Below are 11185 nucleotides of genomic sequence, written 5' to 3'. Positions count from 1 at the left end.
TACAGAGAGGGGACATTGGAAAGTGAATGTCCAAGTCTATAGGCAGGGGTCCTAGTTTTATAAGGTTCTGGTCAGTCCTCCCCCTTCCCTTTCCCCTTGTTCCTTCTCAGGTCTTACCCTTATTGGCTGGATACCTCTAGGTGCTGGGTTGTCCATTCCTGATTGGTTCATTTCCATTGTATGAGGGGTGGTCTATGGTCATACTGTTCCTTGTGGGCTTGATGGTCTACTTATTTTTAGTCGGGTCTTTGGTCAAATTCTTAAGGGAAACCTGAGGGGGAGTAGGTAGTGGAAGCTTATGCCCGGAGGGGCTTTGCTGTGGTCAGAGGCTCCCAGCATTGTTCCAAAATATGTGTTTTTCCCCACCCAGGCACCTCACATCCTAACCCTTCCCTCTCTGCCTATTTTATCCTATCTTTTCCCTATCATATTAGCAAGGTCTGATCTTTCAGATTCTTCTCAATATCCCTTTGTCTTCAGAGATAAGGATGCTACTTTCCTCTGAGTATAGGGCAGGCACCTCTCACATGACAGTCTTATGACCTGCTTCAGGGGAAAACTATACATGGAAGGTCAGAGTGACCTTCCTGCTTCTGCCATTGTCTCAAACTCCTTCAATTTAAAATATTCAACATGCCAAGATGCCACATTGGAGCAGCATGCCCTGATCCCCATCACTGGTTCAAGGAATATAAGCACAACCCCTAAATAATCATTGATTGAATATTAAGCTACGTTGACTTGGTAACCTCTGGGAAGCTAGGCTTGAAAATAAAAACAACGGAAAAAGCTGAGCAGTGACATGAGAGACTGCACACTTTAAGGAAAATATATTTTGTGGAATTATTCCAGACAAGACATTAAACAAATAAGCTAAAAGGAAATGGCACCATGAAAAAGTCTCAGAAGGAATGTGACGCTTATTAGAATCCATAGTTGTTATGATATGTTATCTGAAATGCTTATTGCTCAACAGAAAGTTATAAGACAAACAAAGAAACAGGAGAGTGTGATTCTTGTACAGTTTTTTTTAAAAAACAGGCAGCAGAAACCACCTTAAGGGGACGCAGGATGTGGGAGTTAGCAGACAAAGACTGCAAAGTAGCTACTATAAATATGTTCATAGGGGCGCCTGGGTGGCTCAGTCAGTTGAGCTTCTGACTCTTGATTTCAGCTCAGATCATGATCTCATGATTCATGAGTTCGAGCCCTGCAACTTTATCAAATAAAGAACATCAATTAAGACAGAAATTACTTTAAAAAATGGAAATTCTGGAGTTGAAAAGCCTAATAACTCAAATTTTTAAAAAATCACTAGAGGGGCTCAAACTAGATTTGAGCAGGCAGAAAAAAAGAATTAGTGAACTTGAGGATATATCATTCAAGATTATATAATCTGACGAACAGGAAGGATAAAAGAATGAGGAAAAATGAGCATAGCTCACAGACCTATGGGACACAATGAAGTACACCAACATATATATAATGGGGGTACCAGAATGAGAGAAGAGGGAGAAATGAATAGAAAAATTACTTGGAGAAATAACAACTGGGGGCACCTAGGTGGCTCAGTTGGTTGAACATCTGGCTCTCGGTTTCAGCTAGGGTCATGGTCCCTGGGTGATGGGATCGAAGCCTACATCAGGCTTCACACTGAGCATGAAGCCTGCTTGAGATTCTCTCTTTCTCTCTCTCCCTCTGCCCCTCTCCCCAGCTTGTACACACACACACTCTCTCTCTAAAATTAAAAAACGATTAAAGAAAAAAGAAATAACCACTGAAAATTTCCTAAATATGTAACAAACCATTAATCTACAAATCCAAAAACCTCAACAGACTGCGTGTAAAAAAATATGCAAAGAAATCTCTACCTAGACATAGCATAATAAAAATGTTGACAGCCAAAGCCAAAGAGAAAATCTTGAAAGCAGCAAAAGAAAAATAAATGTACTCCGTTCTCTTGACACTGCATTGTTTATCACTGATCTCAATTCATCCAATCTTGGGTAGCTCTGAAGTTGGGGCTCCAAAGTAGCTGAAACATGAATTTACTCCTGGATCGTGTTTTGTAGTCCCTTCTGAGATGGCATCTGCTATGGACATGCTAGAGTTATGCTGCAGCACTTCACCAATTGCTGCCATATACAGGCTATGTAACTTGGGGCCAGTTACTTATTAGCCTCTCTGAGTCCACTTTCTGAATCTCTAAATGGACCTCACTTCCCTACCTTGTTTTATTATTTTAAGAATTAGAAACAATATATGTGCTGTGTCCTCAATATGACAGTTATTGCAGAAATGATGCTAGCCGATCTTGGAAAAGAGTGGTTAATATGTAGTCAAGTTTGGTGTGATGCTCCAGGAGATGAATGCCAACAGACAAATGCCAACCTTTAGGAAGCACAGGAGCACAGAAGAGCAAGCCACTGACTGAGTGAGCACCACACACTCATGGCCTCCAAAGGCATAGCAGCACCTAGTGGCCTGGGTTGTGATAATTTATTCATAACAATGGCCGTTGGCACTGCTTTGCTCTGGTCCAAGCACTATCCTTAGGTCCTCCATTTGTGTGTAAATAAGCCATCTCCATGCCTACTTAATAAACCTAGCTGATAGGTATAATGATGCCTGTTTTACAAGTAAAAAAGACACTGAAGTTCAGAGGCATGAATTAGCCTAAAGTCACATAAGCTATAATAGGCAAAGCTAGACTTTAAGTTCAGAGCACTTTACTGGCAAATAAGAGCTCTTTCCCCATACCCTGCTGCCCCTTGGATTCATTTATTTATTCTGTATATACTAAATACCCCTTGGATGCCAAACACTTGGGATATCAGGACTAGACTCTTCATTCATTTGGACATTTCCATGTAACATTAAGCTTTGGCTTTAGCTAGGTATTATGTATGTTGACTTTTCTCTTGCTTCAGTTTGGGTTATACCCCTAGGAATCATCAGTACACAATCTTTTAAGAAGCAGAGCTCAGATGGCTTCTTAGTTGTCTAGGACCCATTCCTGAGTCAACCTCCCAAGATGCCAGAGCTTCCAGTATTAACTGGTGGTTTAAGTTCTCAGAGCAGTCTTTCACATGGATTGAACCCAAAGACTATACTGTGGGGTGGTAGCCAGAGTTTCAGAGGGGTTCTGTGCTCCTCCAAAGGGTGAGATGTCCCATTTTTGGTAGGTGCTTTTCATAATTCAGCAAAGAAAAATATGTGAGACACATAGGACAACCCTTAGGTAAATACTGGTTCCTATCTAGATTCATTCTTGCTTTACTAGATGCAGGCCCTCAAAGAGTACAGAGACTTCACATCCTTATTAAAGACACCCAAATCCCTCAACTTAAACATTAGGACAGACCTTAAAAGAGTTCAGAGACATCATGCCTTGAAAACAGAACTCGAAAGACATCAGATTCAAACCTTGGGATAGACACTTAAAGAATTCCGAGACTTCATGCCAACAATACAGACTCCCAACTACTTAAGATTCAAACCTGATGACACAAACCCTCAATGAATTCACAGACCTCACACCTTGAGCACAAGCATCTACATATCTCAGAGTAAAGTACTGGGAAACAGAACACTACAGAGAGCAGAGATACCATACCTTGAAAAATGGCCCCCAAATAACTCAGACTCAAACCTTGGAACACACTATGAAAAGATTTAGAAGTGCCGTACCTTGAACAAGACCCCAAATATCTCAAACTCAAAGTTTAGGATTCACATTCTCAAGGAGTTTGAAGACCTCTGACCTTGAACATGATTCCCAAATCTCAAATTAATATTGAAAAAAAAAAGGCAATGAAAGAGTTCAAAGGCCTCACATTCTGAACTCAGGTCCCAAATAGTTCAAACCCAACTTAAGACATAGAACCTCTAGAAGTTCAGAGATCTCACACCTCATACTCAAACATTGAAACAAAGATCACCAAAGCATTTAGGGAACGCAAACCCTGAACTCAGACTCCCAAATATATCACACTCAATCTTAAGGACCAACATGGTCAGAGTTCAGAGATTTTACATACTAAATGAAGAAACTGAAATATTTCAGACTCAAAACAACAGAAAGTTCTAGACCTCACACCAAGAACATGAACTTCCAAACACCTCAGACTCAATACTTGGGACACAGACCCTCAGAGTTCAGAGACCTCACAACCTGAACAACAACAACAACAAAAACCCAAACACCCTACATCAAAACTTTGAGTGACAGATCCTTAAGATCGGTTATCTCAAACCTTGAACATAGACTACAAACACCTCAGACTAAAACCATAGGACACAGACCAACAATGCATTCAGAAACCTTACACCAGTAACAAATAGTACTCCAAATACTTCAGGCTCAAACACTGAGAAACAAACTCACTGATTTCAGAAACCCTGCATTAATCTGTGTCTTTTGTTTTCTGTATTTTTATGATTTGACATCTGGGACCTTGCTGACCTTGGAGAGACTGCCTATCCCAAGGTTATTCAAGTCCTAGAAACAGTAAACAACTTGCCTGAGAGAGCACTTTTCAAATACAAACAAATCAATCCACAGCCATACCCCAACCACCTCCTCTATCAGGTTCTCACACTGCAGACCACTATTCCTCTGCCCTAATCACCCAGGGCCAGGTACCAGGCAACCAGAGAGAGCCCCTATACACAGAATCTACCGAAACTATTCAAACTGGACAAATACTAAACTAATTACCCTGCCCATTCGTTCCGGTGAAAACCACAATAAGGACTCTTATTCAAAATTTCCTCATCTCTCTGCCTCCTGACTAAACCTGGTGCTTCCCCATATGGTACTGCATGGTTCGGCATTCCATCTTCTCTTGGGATCTGTGAGTATAACAAATTACCTTCTCAATAATAATCATTTCCTGATCTATTGGCCTTACCATACCTAAATAATAATAAAAACCTGTATTAAAACAGAACTCATACCCTGACCAGATTTCACCAAATATATAAACCTCAAGCCTGATATACAGACCTCCAAAGAATTCAAAAAATTCTAACTCTAATTTTTTAATCTTTATTTATTTTTGAGAGAGAGAGCACAAGCAGGGGAGGAACGGAGAGAGATGGAGACACAGAATCTGAAGCAGGCTCCAGGCTCTGAACTGTCAGCACAAAGCCCAACGTGGGGCTCGAACTCACAAACCAGGAGATCATGACCTGAGCTGAAGTTGGATGCCTAACCAACTGAGCCATCCAGGCGCCCCAGAGAATTCTAACTCTAAATATGGAACCTGAACTATCCTTGACTCAAACCATAAGATGGATCCAGGCAGACCTCACATTTGAACACAGTTCCCAAATATCTCTGAATCAAGCCATGCAATACAGACCCTTGAAGAGTTCGGAAAATTCAAACGCTGGATGCACACTCAAAATACCTCAGACTCAAAACGTAGAAAATAGACTCTTAAAAGACTCTTAAATACAGAGAACAAACTAGGATTGATGGGGAGAAGGGCAGGGAAGACAGGAAAATGGGTGATGGGCATTGAGGAGGGCACTTGTTGGGATGAACACTGGGTGTTGTATGTAAGCAATGAATCACGGGAATCTACCCCCGAAATCAAGAGCACATTGTATACACTGTATGTTAACCAATTCGACAATAAATTACATTTTTTAAAAAAGAAAATAGACTCTTAAATACTTTAGAGAACCCACATCCTCAACCTGAACCCCCAAATACCTCAGATGCAAACCTTGGAACAGATCCTTAAGGAGCTTACTTACCATGCACTATGAATTAAGTCCTTCCTGTTAACTAAGTGGGACACACATCTTCAAAAATATTAGGGAGCTCAAACCCTGAACACAGACATCTAAATATCTTATAGATAATCTTTGGAACACAGGCCATTAAAAATTTTAGAAACCTTGCAACCCGGAAAAAAAACCAAAAAACAAAAAAAAACCCTCAGATTCAAACCTTGTAAGAAAGCCTCAAAGAGTTCATAGACTTCAACCCTGAACACAGACTCCCCAGATGTCTCAGACTCAAACCTTGGAACATAAAACCTTATGCAGTTCAGGAACTTCACATCTAGAACAGAAACCTCAAATATATCGGACACAAACCTTGGAAGAGAGCCTCCAAGACTTTATAGAACTCACTCCCTGAAAGCAGACCCCAAATACCTCAAATTCACACTTGGAACACAGACCTCGGGGCACCTTGGTGGCTCAGTCAGTTAAGCGTCCAACTTCAACTCAGGTTATAATCTCATGGTTCATGAGTTCAACCCCCACGTTGATCTCTGAGCTGTTTGGTCTCTGAGCTAACAGCTCAGAGCCTGGAGCCTGCTTCAGATTCTCTCTCTCTCTCTCTCTCTCTCTCTCTCTCTCTCTCTCTACCTCTGCCCCTCCCCTGCTTGTGTTCTCTCTCTACTTCTCAAAAAATAAATAAAATAAAATAAAATAAAATAACAAAACATAACATAACATAACATAACATAAAATTTCAGAGACCTCACACCTTGAACACAGAACCAGATACCTCAGACCCAAACCTTGTGACACAAACCCTCAAATAGTCAAAGACTTCACACAATGAACACAAATGCTCAAATACCTGAACCCCTACAATGAAATAGAGCCTCAAGAATTTGGAGACGGGAGGCCTTGAACACAGATTCTCAATTGCCTCAGACTCATATCTTAAAACACAGACCTTCATAGATTTCAGACAGTGCACGACCTGAACACAAACCTCACATATCTCCGATTCAAACTTTGGAACATAGATACTGGGTGAGTTCAGGGACTTCACACTCTGACTTCAGACACCAAATACTTCAGAACCAAATTTGGACAGACTCTCTAAAAGTTCTAAGACTTCAGGAGTGCTTAGGGTGGCTCAGTCGGTTAGGCATCCAACTTCGGCTCAGGTCAAGATCTTATGGTTTGTGGGTTCAACCCATGTGTCAGACTCTGTGCTGACAGCCCAGAGCCTGGAGCCTGCTTTGGATTCTGTGTCTCCCTCTCTTTCTGCCCCTCCACTGCTCTCTCCCTCTCTCTATCTCTCTCTCTCTCTCTCTGTCCCTTCCTCTTTCTCTCTCTCTCAAAAATTAACATTAAATAAACAACAATAGACATTAAAAAGAATTGTTTTAATAGAAAATAAAAGTTCTAAGACTTCAGACTCTGAACCCAGACCTCCCAAACAAATCAGCCATAACTCATGGAACACTGACTGAAGAATTTCAGTGACCACATACGCTGAATACAAAACCTAATCACCCCAGACTCAAACCTTGGAACACAGACGATGAAAGCACTTTAAAACCTTACACCCTGAAAAAGATTCCAAATACCTCAGAATTATACCTTGGGACACAAACCTTCAAAGATTTCAGAGACTCCACACCTGAATACAGACCAAAAATACATAATACACAAACCTTGCAATAGAGACCCTATGAAAGTGCTGACTAGCACCATTACTCACAAGAGCCAAGAGGTAGGAGTAACCCAAGTGTCCACTAAGAATAAGTGGAGAAACAAAATGTAGTATATACATACAATGGAACAGCATTCAGCCTTGGAAGGAAAGTCTGACACATGCTACAACACAGATGAATCTTGAGGACATTATGTTAAGTGTAATAAGCCAGTCACAAAAAGATAAATACTATATGATTCCATTTACATGAGGCACTGAGAGTAGTCGAACTCATAGAAAGAAAGTAGAGTGGTGATTTTCAGGGGCTGGGGAAGGGGTAAATCAGGAGTTAGTGTTCAATGGGTATAAAGTTTCAGTTTGGGAAGATGGAAGAGTTCTGGAGACCTGTTGCTCAACAATATGAATATCCTTAATGAACTGTACACTTAAAAATGGTTGAGAGGTGCCTGGGTGGTTCAGTCGGTTAAGTTTGCAACTTCAGCTCAGGTCATGATCTCATGGTTCATGACTTCAAGTCCTGCATCAGGCTCTGTGCTGACAGCTCGGAGCCTGGAGCCTGCTTTGGATTCTGTGTCTCCCTCTTTCTCTGCCCCTCCCCTGCTCATGCTCTGTCTCTCTTTCCTTCAAAAATAAACATTAAATTTTTTTAAAAATAGTTGAGATGATAAATCCTATGTTATATGTATTTTACCACAATTTAAAATATATGGATTGGGGATATTAACTGGATTATCCATCTGTGTAGTATCTGCTCAGTTGTTTACATTGGACCAACCTGTAGCGTCTCTTGAGTACACTGTCAAATTGCTTAGCTACCTTTGCTCTCAATGCCCATGGAACGAGAGTTAGAAATTGCATGGACACTAATGTGATTGTGGAAGATCATCTGTGTTACTATCCCCTTCCTTAAAGGTGGAGAACAGTAAGTAGTGACAATGAGTAGACAGAGATGCAAGAATAAGAATTTGTGGAAAAGAGAGGATCTTAAATGATAGAATCTCTCCAGTTTAACAAGAAGACCCATGGGAAAATATCATTTCTATCACTTCTTCAATTGAACTCAAATTCCCTTCTGTATATGATCAAAATATATTAAGGTAGATATACAAATACCCAGAAATAAGTACAATAATTATTGTAATTATAATATTAATTACCATTGGATTTCACACATATACAGTACTTTACAATATTCAAAGCATTTTTGTGTGACTTTAGTTCATTTAATTCTTGCAGCTCTAACAAGAAGAAAAGACTGAGCCAAACAACCTCTGGCTTAGGATCAGTGCTCATGTGGACATATCTGGCCCTGGGTCATCAGATCTGCCTTGTGACCTCCAAAACATTGACCTCTGGTAATGCCAGAGGCCTGATCTGTACTAATCTTCTATCTGCTCATCTTGACACAGACTCCCTTATAGATTTGATTTATGGTAATGAGTCCTATAAACTATGATCCGTCACAAGGTTTTGCAAAATTTACTTTAATAATCCATCTGGAGTCCATCTACTACCCTCAGGCCTTTATTATCTTTCATTGTACCACTATAATATCTTCCCAACAGTCTCTTTTTCTCCATTTTAGTCCTTTGAATTAGTCAGCTTCATGGCAATAAAAAAGATGGTTCAAAGTGTTTAAATAGAAAGACTTAAATTGCTAGACCGTTCAAACCTTTAAACTTTTAAACTCAGTTGAAAGTTGTTGTTTTTTTTTTCCGAAGGTTTTAACAGAGTTAAAGGAAGTTAAGGGTGTTGAGACACCTGGGAAGTAGCAACAGAGAGAAGCCATTACCATCCTTTGATGTGAAGGGGCATGGGGAAGAAGTCTTTCTTACTGGAACCCAGTGCAAACTAGAGCAGAAGAGGTGCCAGCAGACAGGAGCTATGGCTGCAGTAGAAAACCAGAGTCATTGATGGATGCACAGCCAGGCAGGAAGGGAGTTAGGGAGTGCAGAATGGACAGATAAATACCCACAAACTCTCTCTCTAACCACTCTCTGATCTACTGGTGCCCACTTCTTCCCACCCACAACCCACACACATGCATTGTCCAAAATCAAGCAGAAGTTAGACGATATGGTGTTTTTAAAACATCTTCAGATTCATTTACAGTCCCCTCATCAAGGGGTAGAGTCTAATTCCCCACTTAAATTTTTTTAATTTATTTCTTTATTAGCTTTGCAATTAACAAGGAAAAAAGGTAATGACATAAAGAGCAATAAAAAAATGTGATCTGTTGATTTGGGATATGTACTTTAAAACTAGGATTGTTTTTATTCTTCATATAAAATGGTGCCTATTATAAAACTATAGAAATCAAACCCAAGCTGTTTTTCTTTCATTAAAGATGGGGTCTTTTTACCTGAAAACATGTACATCCAAAGATACTGATAATAAGTTTAAAAATATCATGCATTGACTCTGTTATCCCATATACACAAAATTGTAAGACTCTGTCTACGTGTACATAGGCTTAGAGTCATATATCTGGGATTGTATTCAGCAAAGTATAAAACAATGGTTTTGTCAAGTTAGCTAACATACAGTGTATACAATCTCTTCCACTTAAATATAAATATTAGCTGGCCTTAATGACTCACTTCTAACAAATAGAATGTGGTAGAAGTAACTCTACATAATTTCTAAGGCTAGGCCATAAAAGGCAATACAGTTTCTGCCTGGCTCTCTTTCTCTCGGGGTGCTTGTCCATGGAACACAGCCATGTTGTGAGGAACCCCAAGCCACCAAGAGAGGCCATGTGTGGACTGTATTCTGCCAAAAGGCCCTGCAGCAGTCCAGGCTGGCAGCCAGCACAACCACCAGACAGGTGAGTATAGAAGCCTTCAAGAGGACTCCAGCACCAGTCAGCTGTCTGACTTTAAAGTGCACGAGAGGGGTGTCTGGGTGTCTCAGTGGGTTAATTTTCTGACTTCAGCTTAGGTCATGATCTCACAGTTCGTGGGTTCAGGCCCCACATCAGGTTCTGTGCTGACAGCTCAGAGCCTGGAGCCTGCTTCCAATTCTGTGTCTCCCTCTCTCTCTGTCCCTCCCCTACTTGTGCTCTGTCTCTCTCTGTCTCAGTAATAAATAAAACATTAAAATAGTTTTAAATAAAATAAAATGCATGAGAGAAGCCCAACTTAGAATTGCCTAGCTAAGCCCAGTCCACCCATAGGTTGTGAGAGATAATAATAAATGGTTGTGCTTGCTTTACATCACTAGGTTTGGGGTGGTGTGTTATGCAGCTTTAGATAACTGGAGTTCTGAGAACGCAGTCAAGGCAATCTTTGTGCACTCAACCTGGTGGGCACAGAGCAAAAAAGAAAAAAAAAAAAAGGCAGAAAGTGGATCTAGGGGAATATACAGCAGATAAGCAGCCTAGCTCCCTTAAATCGCTCCTCCACAGTACAGCCAGAAAACCTTTCACTGACTAGAAGCAAAAAAGCCCAAGCCTGCAACACAGAATTTCTAGGACATTGCTTTCCCTGCTTTTCACCACCAACTCCAGGAACTACCTGCTCTATGATTTATTTTAACGGTTGTACTGGATTCTTTGTAGTTTGCCCTATACACCATGCTGTTTCTTTTTTCCAAGACTTATGAATTTTCCCCTAGAATATCCTTTTTTTTAAACTATCAGTCATTAATATCACCTCTTTTATAAGCTTCAGCTAAAAATTCACTACATACCTTTTTCTTATTTATACTTTACCCTAATGTAATGAAATCATTTCTCTGTGAGTCTTGGTC

Source organism: Hyaena hyaena, unplaced genomic scaffold, assembly GCF_003009895.1.
Source record: "Hyaena hyaena isolate Hyena2069 unplaced genomic scaffold, ASM300989v1 scaffold_1879, whole genome shotgun sequence".
In the NCBI taxonomy this organism is placed as follows: Eukaryota; Metazoa; Chordata; class Mammalia; order Carnivora; family Hyaenidae; genus Hyaena; species Hyaena hyaena.
The sequence above is the reverse complement of the archived record's forward strand: the minus strand, read 5'-3'. Positions refer to the sequence as shown.